Genomic DNA, 21103 nt, shown 5'->3' on the forward strand with positions numbered 1-21103 from the left:
GAAGAACGACGGCGAGGAGAGGACGGCTAGAAAACCTTAGCAAAACTTGAAGCTTTTTCCTTCCCAAAATTTTGTGTGTGCCGTGAGATGTTTTTGCTAGGGAGAAAGAGTTTTGATTTGCTTTTGGCGTACAAAATGAGGGTTACGGGGTGGGTTTGGATTATTTTATACTTAATAAATCATTAATTAAGCTTAGGCCCATTAAAAATATAATTAGGCCCATAAATCCCATTAGTGTTTAATTAAAAACATTAAAAGATTTAAAAATAATTTTACTTAAATAAGTTTTTGAATTTATAGCCGGGTTGCCAAAACGTTCGCAATTTTGTTGAAAATCTAACACCGATAAAAATTACGCCACGGCGTATAAAATCACCTCAAAACCTCATATTTTCAAAAATAAGAAAAAGCATCACCCTTAATGTAAGGCCCGAGATTTTATCATTTTAATTCGAGATTATTTAATTTATGAATTATAGAATGTTGAGTTATATTCCATGGTTTTACAATTCCATAGAACTGAAATTGAATTAAAAAGAGTTGTGAGGACTAAATTGCAAATAGTGAAGATTTCAGGGGCTAAAGTGCAATTAATGATATTTAGTGGGACACTTGGCTTGCTATGTATTGAAGTATATATATAATTGCAATCTCTTTCACAATGCAGAAGCAAGAAACCGAGAGTTCTCCAGAGCAAATTCTCTCAAGCTTCAATTTTTCTTAGAATTTGATTTTGTACGATCCGTCTATCAGAATTTCAATCCGAGCACAGTACTGTACTCCTCTCGTCGATAGCTACTATAGGACGTAAGTTTTATTGAGTTTAGTTATCATTTGAAATTATGATATTGGAGGAATTATTATTTGATTATTATATGGTGTTCTGGATATGTTAGACATCGTAGAATCGAAGTCAGATCGAAGAACAGATTGATTATGGAATTGTTATGAATTTCTGATTATATGGACTTGAAACCGGACAGATTTAGATTATTGATTGATTACAGATTGTATCGGATATGGGTTATGATTTGTAATTGATATTTGTTGATATGGTATTTACGGGGATATTGAGATTGTGCCGTTATGCCGATGATTTGAATTAAATTCATATTAGTCAGAGTCAGTATTGAATTGAGAATGGAAGGTTGATATTATTATTCTCGATATGTTCTTTCAGATTTACAGAGACAATCTTGAGTTCAGAACTTCCGTTTCTTCAGATCGAGACTACAAACGAAAGGTATAAATCAATGTGGTATTGGGAGATCGACAGAAGTAGGATGTACTTGTATTTCCCTAAATCACATACTATTTGTTATTATTTGCATTGATTTGATTTGATATAATTGTTCTATTAATGTATAGAGAGCATGTGTTAGACGAATATTAGACGAGTGATCTTGTAACAGAAGTACCTGATAGTGGCGGGATCCTCACGGGCACATTGCACGATGTCACAAGATAGTGTATTGGCGATAGTGCCACAGTCTGTGACGGATAGGTCAAGACACTGGATGTTTGGTTATATCGACGTGGATAGAATCGGAGTTTCTTCTATTACTGTTGGTCGATATAGGAATACCAACGTCTGGAAACCGGGATCCCTAGACTAGGATTGAGTCTAGTCTGAGTCGTGGAGTCACGAGTATGATTGATAGTTTGATATTAATTATGTTTCAGATTTTGATATATATCTGATATCTGCTTCATGCTTTATATTAATTATATGATTGCATGTTTCGTTGATTTATACTGGGATTTATTCTCACCGGAGTTATCCGGCTGTTGTCGTGTTTGTATGTGTGCATGACAACAGGTGGGACAGGTTCAGGGTCGAGGAGATGAAGAGAGAGATCGTGATTAGAGTGGAGACTACGGACTTGATCTGAGATAGGGTTGAACACTTGATATTTAGTAGTTGAACCTTAGTTTGTAAATGATTGTATATAGTACAAGACTTGTACTTTACTTTTATACTGATATGTATAGTAGAGTGATTCCATTACGTTCCGCATTTGATATTATATATATAAAAAAAAAATTTAGACCCTGTGTATTATAATTGATTAATTAGTCCCAATGACGATTAAGAACAAGATTAGCGTCCGGGTCCCCACAACAGGTGGTATCAGAGCAATAGATCATTTAGACTGAGATAGAAGCTAGTGAGCGGGGTAGATTGAGTTTTCTTTCCTGCTTTTGTGTGCTAGCATGTTTATTGTTTATGTTTACTGAATTATCTGATTTGATATGGTAACCTGTATGATTGAGAATGAATCAGAACCGATTCTTGATCAGAGGTAAGATGATCAGAAAGGGACTGAAACAAATTTGTTTTATTGGATTGCTAACCCTTTTGATAATCAGATATGCCTCCTCGACGAATCCCAGAACAGGGCAGTACTTCGAATCCTCCAATGGATGTGACAGCAATACCAATGGAAACCTTGCTGAAGAGATTTCAGTCATTCCATCCACCGACTCTGAAGGGTACTGAGACTTCAGTTGACTGTGAGAGTTGGTTAGATGATATTGAGATGTTGTTTGACTCATTGGATTATACAGATGAGCGGAGAGTGAAACTGATTGGGGACCAGTTGCATGACGTTGCAAAGAACTGGTGGATTACAACGAAGAGAGCATTGGAGCATAGAGGTATGAATGTTACTTGGAAGGTATTTAAAACTGAATTTTATCAGAGATTCTTTCCAGTGTCATATAGAAGGGACAAAGGCGCAGAATTTGCAAATCTGAGACAGGGTCAACTGAACATTGAGGAATGTGTGGCCAAGTTCTCTACATTACTACGATTTGCTCCACATGTGGCCGAGAACGACGAAGCTGTTGCTGATCAGTTCATCAATGGCCTGAATCCTGAAATCTTTACACTGATGAACACTGGACGACAGAACAACTTTGTTGATGCCCTGAACAGAGCAAAGGGAGCCGAAGCTGGTCTGATTAGACAGAAAGGAGCTGCGTATGTCGCACCAGCACCGAGACCACAACAACCATCCTCAGCTCAGTTTCCACAACCTCCTCCCGGATTTGAGAGTGGCAGTAGCAGCAGTGGAAAGAGAGATCAGTTGAAAGCTCGAGGGAAACAGTTCAAGAGATCTGGAAGCAGTTCATCCAGTCCTAGTGGCTCACGACAGACCGCCCAGAGCCAGAGTTATACCGGAGCTTATTGCAGCACGTGTGGAGGGAGACATTCCACAGAGCAGTGCCGAGGAGTGTTTGGCAGCTGCCGTATTTGCAGACAGCAGGGACATTTTGCTAGAGTATGTCCCCATAGAGGTTCTCAGGGATCCCAGGAAGCAGAGTCATCTGGATCAGTGGCTCAGACAGGGAGACGACCATCAGCTGTTCTTTCTTTCCAGCCAGTCACAACAAAGGCCAGGAGGAAGCCAGACAGTTAGCCAGCCTCCTAGACAGCAGGCCAGAGTTTTTGCTTTGACTGAGGAGCAGGCACAGGATGCACCTGATGATGTCGTTGCAGGTAACTGTTCTATTTCTGGTTATCCTGCTTATGTATTGATTGATACTGCTGCATCGCATACATTCATATCTGAGAGATTTGCATTGATGCATTCTTTTCCTGTTGAGTCATTATCTACTTTAGTATCTGTCTCTTCACCTTTGGGGCGAGGTCTTGTATCAGTGACTTCTGTTAGATCTTGTATGCTACAGTATGATGGTCATGAGATTGAGTTAGATTGTATTGTACTTGGGTTGTCTGATTTTGACTGTATTATCGGTATTGATATGTTGACCAAGTACAGAGCTACCGTTGATTGCTTCTACAAGATTGTGAGATTCAGACCTGACATGGCTGACGAGTGGAAATTTTACGGTAAGGGTTCTAGATCTAGAATTCCTTTGATATGTGTGATGGCTATGACTCGATTGTTACAGAAAGGAGCAGAGGGGTTCCTTGTGTATTCAGTTGATTTACTGAAATCGAGTCCATCATTGGCGGATTTGCCAGTGGTGTGTGAGTTTGCTGATGTCTTTCCAGACGAGATTCCTGGATTACCTCCGATTCGAGAGATAGACTTCAGCATTGAGTTGATGCCAGGTATCGCTCCGATGTCTAGAGCTCCGTACAGGATGGCACCAATTGAGTTGAAAGAATTGAAGGAACAGTTGGAGGATCTACTGGCCAAGGGATATATCAGACCGAGCGTATCTCCTTGGGGTGCACCAGTACTGTTCGTGAGAAAGAAAGACGGTTCAATGAGACTCTGTATCGATTACCGGCAACTGAACAAAGCAACGGTAAAGAATAAGTATCCCTTGCCTCGAGACAGTTGAAGCTACATGAATCTCGCTACCCAATTCATGATATTGAATTGGCAGCCATTGTGTTTGCACTGAAGATTTGGTGACACTATCTCTACGGTGAGAAATTTGAAATTTATTCTGATCACAAAAGTTTGAAATATCTGTTTTCACAATCAGAATTGAATATGAGACAGCGAAGATGGCTTGATTTACTGAAAGACTTTGATTGTGAAATCAAATACTATCCGGGGAAGTCTAATGCAGCAGCTGATGCATTGAGTCGAAAGGTATGTGTTTTATCCTTATCGACAATAGGTGTTTCAAATTTGATTGAAGACTGCTATTTGTCTGGATTGGTATTTGAGACAAATTGTAGACCGTTGAGATTATATTCTATTCAAGCTGAACCAGAACTGATTTGAAGATTAAAGCGGCTCAGAAAGTTGATCAAAAAGTTCAGAAATCGATTGAGATGGTCAAATCAGGTCATCAATCAGAGTTTCATGTACGTGAGGATGTACTGTATGTGAATAATCGTCTTGGTGTGCCAAATGTTTCAGATTTGAGAAAACAGATATTGTCAGAAGCGCATAACAGTCGATGCAGTATTCAGCCTGGTGGCAGAAAAATGTATAATGAATTGAAAGGACAGGTCTGGGGGAAACAGATGAAAGCTGATATTGCAGAGTTTGTATCCAGATGTCTGAATTTCCAGCAGGTGAAAGCAGAAAGAAAGAAACCAGGAGGTCTACTGCACAGTTTGTCGATTCCTGAATGGAAATGGGATCACATTTCCATGGATTTTGTGACGCAGTTACCGAGATCTTCCTGAGGTTGTGATTGACAGATTAACCAAAGCAGCATATTTTATTCCGTACCAGATGACGTACAGATATAACCAGATGACAGAGATTTATGTCAGAGAAGTGGTCAGATTACACGGAGTGGGGAAGTCGATTGTATCAGACCGTGATCCTCGGTTTACTTCGCACTTTTTGCAGAGTCTGCAGCAAGCTCTAGGTACGAAATTACATCTAAGTACCGCATATCATCCACAGACTGACGGACAGTCAGAGCGGACTATCCAGACATTGGAAGATATGCTTAGAGCCGTAGTGCTTGATTTTAGCACTAGTTGGCAAGATACATTGCCACTTTGTGAGTTTTCGTACAACAACAGCTATCAAACGAGTATTGAGATGGCACCGTTTGAAGCATTGTACGGCAAGAAATGCAGATCCCCTTTGTATTGGGACGATGTCTCTGAGGTACCTGAGATTGGACCTGATATGATCAGAGATATGACTGAGAAAGTGAAACTTATTCAGAAGAGAATGAAGACAGCTCAAGACAGACAGGCCAAATATGCCAATGTTCGACGGAGACCGTTGGTATTTGAGGCAGGAGACCGAGTATTCCTGAAGATGTCACCTTTCAGAGGAGTTGTCAGATTTGGAAAGAAAGGGAAGCTGTCTCCACGATATATTGGGCCGTATGAGATTCTCGAGAAGATAGGAGATCGTGCCTATCGACTCGCATTACCGCCTTCTCTATCTGGAATACATGATGTTTTTCATGTATCTATGCTGCGGAAGTATCTCCCCGATGATTCTCATATTATTCAGCCAGACGAGGCCGAGCTTGATGAAAGTCTGAGTTATATTGAGAAACCAATCCAGATTATTGATCGTAAAGAAAAACAACTCAGAACGAAGATTATTCCTCTTGTGAAAGTCCAGTAGACTCGTCATGGCATTGAGGAAGCTACTTGGGAGACTGAATCAGATATGAGACAGGAATTCCCAGAGTTATTTCACTGATGTGAGTCTTTTATTTTAGCTTCTATTATATCTTCTTATCTGATATGATTTGACTGCCTACGATTTCGAGGACGAAATCATGTCTGTAAGGGGGAGAATTGTAAGGCCCGAGATTTTATCATTTTAATTCGAGATTATTTAATTTATGAATTATGGAATGTTGAGTTATATTCCATGGTTTTACGATTCCATAGAACTGAAATTGAATTAAAAAGAGTTGTGAGGACTAAATTGCAAATAGTGAAGATTTCAGGGGCTAAAGTGCAATTAATGATATTTAGTGGGACACTTGGCTTGCTATGTATTGAAGTATATATATAATTGCAATCTCTTTCACAATTCAGAAGCAAGAAACCGAGAGTTGTCCAGAGCAAATTCTCTCAAGCTTCAATTTTGCTTAGAATTTGATTTTGTACGATCCGTCTATCAGAATTTCAATCCGAGCACAGTACTGTACTCCTCTCGTCGACAGCTACTACAGGACGTAAGTTTTATTGATTTCTGTTATTATTTGAAATTATGATATTGGAGGAATTATTATTTGATTATTATATGGTGTTCTGGATATGTTAGACATCGTAGAATCGAAGTCAGATCGAAGAACAGATTGATTATGGAATTGTTATGAATTTCTGATTATATGGACTTGAAACCGGACAGATTTAGATTATTGATTGATTACAGATTGTATCGGATTTGGGTTATGATTTGTAATTGATATTTGTTGATATGGTATTTACGGGGATATTGAGATTGTGCCGTTATGCCGCTGATTTGAATTAAATTCAGATTAATCAGAGTCAGTATTGAATTGAGAATGGAAGGTTGATATTATTATTCTCGATATGTCCTTTCAGATTTACAGAGACAATCTTGAGTTCAGAACTTCCGTTTCTTCAGATCGAGACTACAAACGAAAGGTATAAATCAATGTGGTATTGGGAGATCGACACAAGTAGGATATACTTGTGTTTCCCTAAATCACATACTATTTGTTATTATTTGCATTGATTTGATTTGAAATGCTTGTTCTATTAATGTATAGAGAGCATGTGTTAGACGAATATTAGACGAGTGATCTTGTAACAGAAGTACCTGATAGTGGCGGGATCGCCACGGGCACATTGCACGATGTCACAAGATAGTGTATTGGCGATAGTGCCACAGTCTGTGACGGATAGGTCAAGACACTGGATGTTCGGTATTATCGACGTGGATAGAATTGGAGTTTCTTCTATTACTGTTGGTCGATATAGGAATACCAACGTCTGGAAGCCGGGATCCCTAGACTAGGATTGAGTCTAGTCTGAGTCGTGGAGTCACGAGTATGATTGATAGTTTGATATTAATTATGTTTCAGATTTTGATATATATCTGATATCTGATTCAGGCTTTATATTAATTATATGATTGCATGTTTCGTTGATTTATACTGGGATTTATTCTCACCGGAGTTATCCGGCTGTTGTCGTGTTTGTATGTGTGCATGACAACAGGTGAGACAGGTTCAGGGTCGAGGAGATGAAGAGAGAGATCGTGATTAGAGTGGAGACTACGGACTTGATCTGAGATAGGGTTGAACACTTGATATTTAGTAGTTGAACTTTAGTATGTAAATGATTGTAAATAATATAAGACTTGTACTTACTTTTATACTGATATGTATAGTAGAGTGATTCCATTACGTTCCGCATTTGATATTATATAAAAAAAAATTTGGACCCTGTTTATTATAATTGATTAATTAGTCCCAATGACGATTAAGAACATGATTAGCGTCCGGGTTGTGGGGACACGGACGCTAATCAATTCTTAATCATCATTAGGATCAATTTACTAATCCAGTAATTAGGGTCATATATTTTTTTTCTTTAATTGCGGAACGTAATGGAATCAAACTCCTATACATATCATTATGAGAGTATAAATCTGATACAACATACAAACATCTCAAACTAAGGTTTAACTACTAATGTCAAGTGTCAAAACCCTATATACATCAAAGTCCGAAGTCTCCACTCTAATCACGATCTCTCCTCATTTCCTGGACCCTGATCCTGTCCCACCTGTTGTCATGTACACATGCAAACAAGACAACAGCCGGATAACTCCGGTGAGAATATAATCCCAGTATAAATCAACGAACATGCGATAATATAATCAATATAAAAGCATGCAGTAAATATCAGAAATAAATGTCAAATCTGAAACATGAATCTATATAAAACTTTAAATAAACTCATGACTCCACGTCTCGGACTAGACTCAATCCTAGTCTAGGGATCCCGGTTTCCAGATGATGGCATTCTATATCGAATATCCGTGATAGAAGAAACTCCAATTCTAATCAACATCGATATAACCAAACATCCAGTGTCTTGACCTATCCGTCACAGACCTTAGCACTTTCGTTAATACACTATCCTGTAACAGAGTGCAATGTGCCAATGACGATTCCATCACTATCCGGCACTTCTGTCACAAGATTACTCGTCTAATACTCGCCTATAACATGCTTCCTATAAATCAATAGAAACAAGCATATCAATTCAAATCAAGGCATCTAATAACAATCAGTATGTGATTTAGGGAAACTCAAGTATGTCCTACTCAAGTCGATCTCCCAATACCACATTGACTTATACCTTTCGTTCGTAGTCTCGGTCTGAAGCAATATCAGTTCTGAACTCAAGACTGTCTCTGTAAATCTGAAACGATATATCGAGAATCATAATATCAATATTTCATTCTCAAATCAACACTGAATCTGATTAATCTGAATTAATTCAAATCAACGGCATAACGGCACAATCCCGATATCCCCGTCAATACAATATCACCAGATATCAATTACAAATCAGAACCCATATCCATTACATTTTGTAACCAACCCATAACTCAAATCTATTCAGTTCCCCAATATAATCAGAAAATCATAATAATTCCATAATCAATCCGTTTTCTGATCTGACTTCGATTCTACGGTGTCTCGTATATCAAGAACATCATATATGTATTATATTCAATTCCATCAATATCATAATTTCACATGATAATAAAACTCAATGAAACTTACGTCCAGTTGTAGCTCGTGTCGAGAGGAGTACGGTACCGTGTCCGGATTTAAATTCTGATAGCCAGAGCTTGAATAATCGAATTTCCACAATTCAAGAAGACTTCGAGGATTTCTGGAAATGGAGGTCACGATCTTGGCTGGAATTTGTCAAGGAATGCAAGATTTATATCATGTATTGCATGGTGGTGATAAGTGTCACTCAAGTGCTAATTGCACTTTAGCCCCTGAAATCTTCACTATTTGCAATTCAGCCCTCAAAACTCTTTTTAATTCCATTTCAATCCTAATTAATTACAAAAATCGTGGAATTTAATTCATCATTCCAAAATTCATAAATTAAATAATCTCGGGTTAAAGTGGAATAATCTCGGGCCTTACACGGGTCCCCACACTTAATTTAAATAATTAAAAACAATTAACCAATAAAACATTTTCTATTTTTCAGCCTTCGGTCTCCGTTCCTCGATCGCAACTCGAATAACATTTAAAAATACATTTTAATGCAACCTTGTAGAAAAATATATTTTAAACATGTAAATATGCACAACATAATTAATTCATGCAATTAAAATATTAATTAAAATACAAGAGAATTTAATAATTGCATGTATGTGATTTGCGTGGACCTTTAAATTTTCGGGGCGTTACACGTTTTCTGTTGTAATTAATTAACTATAATCAAATTATATTATAATAACGATTAAGAGTTAAGGACCCCACAGTAATTTTGGTGATCTATTTTTTTATTGTATGGTTTGTTGTAATAGATTTTATACATCTGGTATTAATCAAGAGAGAGACCTTTATTTTTTTTGGCTCTCAGTTTGAAAGGAAGATTAATAATTATTTTCAAATTATCTATAAATAATCAACTATTTATAATATATATTTTTTACAGTCTTTTTTCAAATTTAGTATATGTAGTAAAAATTATAATGAGATTAACCAATATACATTTATATTTTGCCGAATATTATTTCTTTATGACTTTGAACAGTAGCTACTATTTTTTAGTTTAAACTAAGTAAATATTAATCTAGCGAAATACCTCGAAATGACGTTAGAAAATATTGGTAGTAGAAATCTGTAAAACCCGAAAAATCAGATTTCGTATAAGCCATGCATAATTGCTATTATTTAAATTAAAAATGAATTTTATATATATATATATATGAAGTGTTTAATTCATTTTAAAATTTGTTAAGTCATGATTAATTATTTTAAACGCGTGTGTTTAGTTTTATCTTTTCGGATAATACGCGAGGCCGGAATGGAGTTAGGAGATTAGAGATAAGATTAATGATAAGAAAATATTCATAAATTTAATTCAAGCCAAGGAATAACTTATTTTGATGAAAAATAATGTTTTTAGGATTTATTAAATTAATTGGATTTAAGTTATTGAATAAGTTCTTTTATGTCCAATATTTAATTAAAGCCTAAATTAAAATGTGTAACAAATTAGAATAAATTAATCTAGGCCTAATATATTCAAGAAATTAAAACCTAACATTTTAATAATTAATTTTAAGACCAAGCGATGCCATGCAAGATTTTTATCCTAATTTAATTTGTTAATTTACTAAAATATATAATGGGTGTTTAAAACCTTAAGAATTAAAAATACAAGATTTGATCAAAATTATTTACAATTTTCGGTCAATCCTTAAACCCATTTCAAATGCTCGGTAACTCTCCATTCAAGTCACCACTCAATGGCCTTCATGGTGTATTCATTTCCCCACTTTTAATTCACCAATTATGGATAATTCAAGCACCATAATTCACCTCATTTCTCCTCAACCCATTAGCCTAGCAAATTAATTTGAACATGCAGCAAGAATAAAAATAAAAAGCTTCGGCAGCAAGGATGAGAAAGCAATTCAAGTGCCATTCAAATTCCTCACTTCTAACCTCCATCTAATTGCATTCATAACTCATTTATCACCCCTTGTAATCTTCACCTTCATTACTTAGCATTTCCCCATCCTTACCTTCGAAAATATAAGAGAAAACAGCAGCTAAAGTCGTGAGATAGAAGCATAAAAATAAGAAAGAAAAATCCAACTCCGACTCCGTCGTGCCGTGTTCGTCGTATTGGTTTGTTTTCTTCAAAACAGATTTTCAGGCATGTATATATTGTTTATTTTCTCTTCAATCAAGTCCTATAGATATTTTTAAACCACTTTATGTTCAAGATTCAAGGAACAAAATACAACTTTGACAGCAACTTGCAAAATCGGTACAGAACCTTCTCGGCCATTTGCTTTAAGTCTCACGGGTGATGTATTTTGTTGATTCCAGGAGGTTGCTTCGGTTCCAGGCACTCAAGGCTGCATCTACGCGTGATTTAGAGCGTGTTAGGGGGGTTGTTGGTTCATTGATTTAAGTCCATGCATTCAAGATAAAGACATGACAGCAAAACATTTCATTGTTGCAGAATTTGGCCACGATTTTTGTTACTTGGATGGTTAAGGGGAGTGTTCAAACTACGGAGGTTCTGGGAACTGTAACCATGGTTAGGACCTTCCCTTAGCATGTCTAGAATGTGACCAAGTCAGTCTTTCAAGGCTTGGTTCACGGATCCATCAAAATTCTACAACGAAACAAGTGCTCTTCGGTTTTCATTTTTCTGTGTGAGTGAAGCTTTCGGTTTTGGGGTGTCTGGGTGGATTGTGGTTGGCTTTTAGACCATAGCCATGGTTCACACAATGTCTCATCATGTCTAGATCGAGCCATGGTCGATCATATGGTCACTGGAACGACACAAGACAGCAAAACAATTCAACACATCACACTGTACAGAATTTGGTGCTTTCAGTTGGAACTTTGGGTTGTCACAGGTAGTTGCTTGGGTTGTGGTTGGCCTAGTGCCCTTAGCCATGGTTCAAGCCATGTCTTAGGATGTTGGTAAGAGACTCTGGTTGGTGGTCCAAGCCCAATGGTCGTTAGTTTCATAAATTAGACATCACATGCACAACTGCTGCCTATGCATTCGGACAGCAGCATTGCTTCGGTTCAGAGGTCTTGTTTGAGTTCTTGGTTGGCTTTTAGCCTAAGGCCTTGGACTGGACAGTACCCCAATGAGTTATGAAAGTCATGTTTTTGGCCGTTTGTGATTTGGTTGAGGTTAGAGGTCGTACGAGAATTTACGGTGCAATGTGCCAAAGTGACTCTCGAAAGATTGTTTCATGATTTTGGCCTCCATTCACTATTTTTCGTGTATTACGGTCCTTATGGATATTCTTTCATTATGTTAGTTGTATTTTAATCATGGCTAAACGGTGGTTCAATGTTGGTTCGGGTTGGTACGAAGCCATGGTTGGAAATTAGGTTGTTGGTCTCGTTTGTCTCGTTTTTGTTTCGGATATGAAGTTTTTGTCAAGTTGAGATTATTTGCATGTGTCTCATGTTAGTATTAGGTTGCTGCAAGCCTGGGAACGATCCAACTCATCCGGTAAAAACAGGGTTATAATTATATTACGTGCATAAAATATAAAATGTTTATTTTTTAGATATATGCGATATGACTTGTGGCCACCTCACGTTTATGGGTTTGGAAGCCGGGATGCATAACCGGGGACCTCTCCACCCGGTGACTTACGACCGGTTTACGATTATGTATGGGTACGGACATCCAGTCCAAGGGCTGTGGTGATCTCTACCGCCCAGTATACTGTGGTTTAGCCTGATCAGGCGTTCATTATATGTTATGGGCCACATGCTTAGAAACATTATCTCCACCAGAAAAATTTAAGATATGAATTGTTATGATAGGGCTCTACCGAGCCAAGCTTTTACATACAATTTTCAGATATGCACGTATTTATACTTATTCATGACACGATTTTGACCTTACGCTTTACGATACGATATTTTTACGTTGCATGTGATTTTATGATATATTTACTTGCTATTCACGATATATGCATTTTGAGTCTTTAGACTCACTAGACTTGATTGTTGTAGGTACTGATGAGGTCGAGACTGAGGGTGGGGACCAGTGAGCTTGCTTGGGTCAGCAGTAGGAACCCGAGGACCTCATGTTTCAGTTTATTCAACTTTTTATGTTCAAACTCAGTTTTTAATATGTTGGATTATTTTTAAGTTCTTGTTTTGAAATACAATATTTACTTCCGGTGTTATTTTAAAGTTAAATCTATTTATAGGTTTATTTTATGAATGAGACAAGTTATTTATTTATAAAAATTTTGATAAATTCGTAAAAATACGAATTTGAAATACGAGCCTTTACAGTTGGTATCAGAGCCTTTGTTCTTGTAAAGGGTTGTACTACTACTGATCTCGAAAAGCTCATGAAGTCACGTCTTCGGTCTGTAAGTTTTACGTTTACGCATTTCGTTTAAAGCATGAAATATTTTAACATGTTTTCATGAAATATTTTATGTCAAGAATTATGATTATGCAGTATTTATTTAAATTTAAAGAAAATAGTAGAATTATGCATGTTGGTTATGTATGGGTTATATATATGGAACAATATGCCTCCTAGACGCATTCATGATCGCACGAGAGATGATGAGCATCGTCATGAGGACGAAGAGGATCATAGGCAGGAGAGAGATTTACTGCCACCCCCTCCGCCTGACATGAACACCAGATGTTAGCAGGGATGACTCAGTTCTTCGCACAGTTTGCGGGGAACAATGCTGTGGTAGCCAGGCAGACGGGGCCTGAGGCTATCTGTGAGCGGTTCATGAAGATGAGGCCGAAGGAGTTCTCAGGGACGACAGATCCTATGGCTGCCGAGGGCTAGATTAATTCCCTCGAGGTTATCTTCGAATTCATGGGGCTTGGAGATGGGGATAGGTTCGTTGTGCGACCTATCTGTTTGGAGGAGACGCTCGACTATGGTGGGAAGGAGCATCTGTAGCCTTGGATTTGGCTACTCTGAGCTGGACGTGCTTTACAGAGATATTCTACTCTAAATATTTTACTGACGAGGTGAGGTGTGTTCCAGTTTGACCAGGGAGTTTATGACCCTGAGGCAGGGAGACATGACTGTTACGGAGTTTATCCGTAAGTTTGAGAGGGGTTGCCATTTTGTGCCCCTGATTGCAAATGATGTTGGTGCCAAGATGAGGCATTTTCTGGATGTTCTGCGGCCGATCTTGCGCCGTGATGTTAGGGTGGCTGACCCTACTACCTATGATGTCGCTGTCACCAGAGCTCTAGCTGCAGAACAGGATCATAATGATATTGAGAGCGATCACCATAGTAAGCGACCATTTCAGGCGCCGCAGCGCCCTCCTCAACAACAACACCAGAGTAAGAAGCCTTTCCATGGCCCATCCAGGAGCAAAGGACAGCAGCAGCAGGGACGTGTAGTCCCGAGGGCCTCGGAGTATCCAGTCTGTGCCAAGTGCACACGCCGCCATGCTGAAGTTTGTATGTATGGTTTGAGGAAGTGCTACAAGTGTGGTAGTCCTAACCACTTACTGAAGGATTGCCCTCAGAAGAATCTGCCTACCCAAGGCAGAGTTTTTGCTCTCCATGCAGCGGAGACAAACCCAGAGACAATGCTCTTGACAGGTATCTTAAAGCTTTAAGTTTGTATTTGAAATTTAATGTTTTGAGAGTTTGGGTCAAAATTTTGAACTTAGAATTTGTGATAGGATTATATGTTCTAATCAGTGTTATTTTCGGGAATTTAGGTTAGAAGAACTTTGACCTTCGCATGTCTATAAGTTTAGTTCTTGTAAAACTTTTGGGTTAGCATGATGTTCCAATCTTTCAGGAAGAATTTTTATAGCTGGTTCAGCTACAAATGCCTTGATAGATTCAGGGGATACTCACTCGTTCATTTCAGAGACCTTGGTAAAGTTCCTCAAGGTCAAGACCATTGGACTAGATATAGCGTATTCGGTAGTACTGCCTTCTGGAGAGGAGCTGACAGCTACTATGTGGTCCGACACATAGGCCTAGAACTTCATGGTAATCTTGTTTATGCGGATCTTATCATATTGTCGATGCCAGAATTTGATATCATTCTGGGTATAGACTGGCTATTGAGCAACAGAGTTTTGATTGACTTCCAGCAAAGATCTGTTCTAGTCCGACCGCTTGGGAGAGAACAATTCTTATTCGAGCGAGACAGGTATTTTAATTTACCGCGTATGATATCTTGTGTCCAGACTAGGAAGCTCATGCATAGAGGGTGCCGAGCTTTTTTAGCGACTTTTGCATCTATTCCCGAGACACCCAGACAGTCAGCCTCCGATGTTCCAATTGTCAGGGACTTTCTAGACGTTTTTACTGGAAAACGTCTCTGGGTTACCACCTGTGCGAGAGGTAAAATTTTCTATTGAGCTTATGCCAGGTACCGCACCGATCTCAAAAGCACCGGACCGATTAGCACCGACAGAGATGGCAGAACTCAAGAAGCAGATTCAGGAACTTCTTGACAAAGAATTCATTCGCCCGAGCTTTTCGCCATGGGGCGCGCCAGTCTTATTTGTGAAGAAGAAGGATGGTTCAATGAGGCTCTGCATTGATTACCGAGAATCGCACAGAGTTACAGTGAAGAACAAATACCCACTTCCGAATATTGAAGATTTATTTGATCAGTTGCAGGGAGCTTCAGTATTCTCCAAGATTGTTCTACGTTCCGGTTATCACCAGTTGAGGGTGAAAGGCGCCAATGTTCTCAAGACTGCTTTTAGGACTCGTTATGGCCACTTCGAATTCCTTGTGATGCCATTCGGTTTTACAAATGCGCCAGCGATGAAACGTCTGCTATTCGTTTTCTTAAAACGTGCTAGAATTTTTTTTTTTTTTTACCTTACATAGCATCGGCCGAATCATACACATTTGCATAAAAAGATTTTAGAACCATTTTAAAAAGTTAAAACTACCAACTATATATTTGAGAAATACAGCTCATACTATAAACTCTCAAAAATCACTTAAAAGCATAAATAAAAAGTCGTAAAAATATCTTAACATAACTTAAAATCATTAATCATAACTAGTGCGGAAAACTAGCGTCGGTCCTCGGGTTATGTGCACCTTCAGTCCAGTCAGATCAACCATCAAGACCTCCATAAACATCATTATCATAATCACCTGCATCAATCACACCTAATGAGTCTAAAGACTCAACACGTCATATTCTTGATAACAAGTAATACGTAATACAGTTCACATACAACAGTGAAAAATACTTGTACTTAAAATATCGTTTTCATGAAGATGCATAAATTTTAAACAAAATCATTTTCATGATGCATAAACTTTAAATAAAAACATTTTCATAATGATGCATCCTCTTTAAACATAAACATTTTCATAAACCTTTTCATAAACATTTTCAAATCAACATAAACATATTCATATTCATATCTATATCCATATTCGTATCCATATTCATATTCATATGTTGAATTCAGATCGTGATTGTGACTCGTATTCTTAATCTTAATGGACGATGGATCCATCTAAAGAAACCAAAGTACTGGGCGGCGGGGGACACCAGCAACACTCTCACCGGTCAACTGGGTCCTGGCCAACATATTAACATATTCGTATTCGTATCACGTATTCGTATTTATATCCGTATCCAAGGAAACACGATCGTCGGGCTCCCACTGGGACCATCACCCTCACGATATTTCCAACATGTAGTAGTCACAATCCCTTCACATCCTTCAACATGTCGTATTTCCATCACTTAACAAAAATATGCATATAATATCGTTTTTCTTTTAAACCAAGCATGCAACATATCTTTAAATGTCAATGTTAAATCATAAAAAATCCATAAACATTGAAAAATCAACATTTTAACATATAAAAATTATTAAAAGTCATAAACGTTTTAAAATCAACATTTTAACATAATAAACATTTAAAATAACAATTTTAATATATAAGAATCTTTAACATTTAAAATAGACATATTAACATATAAAAATTCATAAACATCCATAATCATTGAAAATAATTATATTAGCATATAAAACAGCATTCAGGACACTGCCATGACGATTACTAATTTCTAGGTGTGAAAAGACCGTTTTACCCCTAGACGTGAAATTTAACGTTTTTGACATTTTCTTAATTCTATTGAGTCTAACATGTTCCAAATAATTATTTAAGCTTACATGAATTTTTCCATATTTTTATTTAGCCTAAAACGAGGACTTTTAAATTAATCTTTAAATGTGACGTATTAATGCGTTTTAATCCTGAATTAAACCAAAACTTAATATAATATTCCCAAATTAAAAACTTAGACTTATAATAATTATTCAAGCTTAAATATAATTTTTCATAATTTTATAAAGCTTAAAACTATGTGTTTCAATTAATTCGTTAATTAGCGTTTCGTGCGGCGATTAAATCTCGAATAAATTCAAAACTCATTATTTTGATCCCAAATTTTAAACATAACATTTTTAAGATTTATTCTACCCTTTCAAGTCATGAGCCACACCCGTGGACCCATGGATTCATTTTTAGCCTTTTAATTTTCGTTTTTGACACACTAACGAGCCCACCGAGCCATCTCCCGATTTACTCGAGCCACGCCCGAGCCACCTTGAGCCAAAACCTATCCAACCCACCTAGGGACCCTACTGACCAAGCCCAACACGTAAAACAAGCCCTGGCCCGACCAAAAACTTGCTGGAACTCGCCCTAAAATTCTGCACGTGTGTGTTTGTAGTGTCCTTGTTGCATTGGGACTCCTAGCCGCCTAGGACTCTACCAATGTGAGGCCCATTTACTCTAACGATAATTAATGATCAAACAATAATGGTTTGATTTAAAACTGCAGCGGAAATGGTTTAAAAATACTTTAAAACGGACTTCAGGGCCTAGAAAAATTTCGGCATGACCTCCCTGTAAGCAGGACATCCCGAAAAACTCAAGCAGCATTTTATATCAAAATATACTCCAACTAGAGTCATAAAAACAAAAACCAAAGTCAACAACCTATAGCCGCACTGGCCAGGACTAAACAGAAATTAAAACTTACCACATACTCACCAGATCATAAGAATCATAGGGTCGACTCAGAACATCACAAAAACAACCAAATATCATTACAGATACACGGGGCATCTCCCCGGCAAATAAACTACAATACAAGACTGAAACAAACTCAAGACATACATATAGACTAACTGGGAAACTCCACTGACAGAACCAAGCAATCCAACCTCAATCCCGAGCTCCACTGGCGGAACCTCGGCCTGATGCTGCAAAACGACTCGGGAGATCTACCATGGTGCCCAATAGCAACCACAGCAGCCCCCCCAGTAAACAACTGAGGTTAGGATTCTGGTATGAAACAGTTCAACAATAACAACAATAATCATAAATCATGCATAATCATATGATAAAATGTAATATGCAATGCATGAAAAGCTCAACGAATAATCGGGATAACAGGAGCCAACAAACGGTACGATAACAACTGGAATAATGCTCGAGCAACAACACAGGGGAGCTACATCGTCATGCAGCTAAACCGCCCTGCCAAGTATGCGAGGTATGCCAAGCTGTGCTGAATAACACCCCTGACTCGGCCTCCATACAGCTGATACGCTATAACAGGATGGCACAACAGAACGAACTAGATGACACAATCCCATCGCTCACCTCAAAAGGCTGCACTAACCAGGGAATTGTTCAATCACATCTACGGTTTCATGTGTATAGGCCTATCAGCCACACAATGATCCCGAGATAAACAACAGTGCCAGATAACAACGGATATCAACAATGGGTTAACAAGAACGATAGAGCTCAACATGAATGTCATAACTGTATGCCCGATGCTAAATGCCAATAATATGTCATAATAATAAACATAGATCACAACGAAGGCATTTAACAATTTATAACAGTCAACAAGTCATACACCCGATCAATGTAACACAGAATGACAATCAAACATAATTTATGTTTTACCGTTGTATGTTACCGAGCTGTAACATACCTATACCAACTTGAAAATCCACTAACAACTTCACTTCAAGACCCTTGGCCTAAACAAAGCAACAATAAACCGATCATAAAAATTACATTCCATACCAATGTCCAATTTGGCACAAAAGAGCATAAAATTCGTATCTCGCTCAATATTAACTGAAATCAATATCCGCCAATTGGAAATGAAAGATAACTCGAATATCTAACTTTTTCTAGAATAAACCAATTCCAGAATCTGAGTAGATTAATGCCAGAATTTACAAGAACACGCTACTACTCACACATTTCGCGGACAGAACTCTAATACTGCACGGTTTCAGTAAAACATGCATAACTCTCTCAATTTTTAATGGAATTTAACGAATCATATATCATTACGAAGATAACACATAGCTCCACAACTTTCATTTTAACCAAAAACCCAGAATCCGAGTGCTTATATGTCTTAAACCCGAATTACAGTAGATGTTTTGCACAGCACACTTGCAGAATTCGATTCGACTCTTTTTGGTAGTAAAATCATATCAATTCCGTTTATTATCCCAATTTGATGATTCTAGTGGCTAAAGAAAGCTAACAAACAGAGCTACAAGTTCTTTATAGGTCATTTCTACAAATTCAAACTACAAAAATCGAAGCAACCCAAAAACACTCACCCAAAAACGGGAAGAATTCGCGCAGAACAGAGCACCGGAACAGCAGCTTCGATCTACCCGAATCCTTGCTCAAACTTCGCAATTTCTAACTTAAATCGAAGCTTAGGATGTTAGGAAGACACCCCTTCAGACCGATCGAGATTTGGACGCCGGACGGAGGAGAAATCGCAACTTTCCCGCAGCCGCTACACAAGTGAAGGGAAATGGGTTTAGGGAAATGTTTATCTCTTCTTTCTTTCCTTTCTCTCGATTCTTCCTTCTCTTATTTGGTAAGTTATGTGTATGTATATGTATTTTATATCGTTAAATTCTCCGATATTCTAAAATACATATTTTTAACACACTTCTTGAATTTATTTGGCATAATTAATTATTTTAATTTACAACTCAATAATTATTCTAATTATGCCATAATTACCGGATAATTAATTACAGGGCCTTACAACCAGCCCTTAACCACCGACCACCCACCTATCCCTAACCATCCCTGGACCAAGCCCAGCCACCAGAACCCACGCACGCAGCACTGAAACATGACAGCAGCATCACGCGCACCACTTGCTGCCATGCATATCTCACGTCTTCTTGAACCAGCAGCCAACCAAGCCGCCATAACCCCTGCCCAGGCCCTTAAGCACCCTACTAAGACCCTAAAGAGTTGACCTAACCCAGCCCAGTGCCCCCAGGCCGAGCTCCTTAACCCTGCACCTGCTGAACACCTGCGCAGCCCCTTAATTCCTCTCGGGTGGGAGTCCTTCTTGGATAGGACTCCTCCCAGCCCACTTGTCTTGAGTACTAGCATGGCTAGGACTCTTACCCTGACTCACACATGACCCTAGCCCAGCTTGGTCCAGCCACAAGCACCCATCAACCGAGCCCTCAAGACACAAATATTCGTAAATGGGTTTCCAGCTTCTGTTAATATTTGTGCAGCTTATTGTGCATGTTTCTAGTCCCTTAAAATTGTATAAAACAACCCTTAATCCATACCCTAATCATGGCAGCCCCTTAGACAATACAAATACATGATTTTGGTAAACAAAAACTCAAGTTTAGAACCCATGTGCATGCAATTTCGAAAATAATTATCATGGCCCTTGATTTTTCATTCAAAACATGCAATAAATCATAATATGATGTGATGATGTTTGAAGGAAAGAATAGGCATGCCTTTGCGTATTTAACGCACGAAAACTTGTTGACGATTGCGAAGAACGGACGAGAACCGTGGTTATAAACTCCCTTAGCTTTCACCGAAGGTTTCTTCTCAAAATTTATGTGTGTGCCGTGTGTTTTCTCAAGTGTTT

The 21103-nt window shown here is 38.1% G+C and overlaps 1 long non-coding RNA gene across 1 annotated transcript; it reads right to left on the reverse strand.

Annotated features, from left to right (window-relative positions):
- Positions 1 to 18062: 18062 nt before the first annotated feature.
- On the reverse strand, positions 18063 to 20046 carry LOC140975920 (uncharacterized). The gene is made up of 3 exons (XR_012175069.1): positions 19797 to 20046; positions 19148 to 19196; positions 18063 to 18425 (listed from the first exon to the last, which is right to left on the reverse strand). It is a non-coding gene; the product is annotated as an uncharacterized lncRNA (long non-coding RNA).
- Positions 20047 to 21103: the final 1057 nt, after the last annotated feature.

Source organism: Primulina huaijiensis, chromosome 4 (assembly GCF_012295235.1).
Source record: "Primulina huaijiensis isolate GDHJ02 chromosome 4, ASM1229523v2, whole genome shotgun sequence".
Lineage (NCBI taxonomy): Eukaryota > Viridiplantae > Streptophyta > Magnoliopsida > Lamiales > Gesneriaceae > Primulina > Primulina huaijiensis.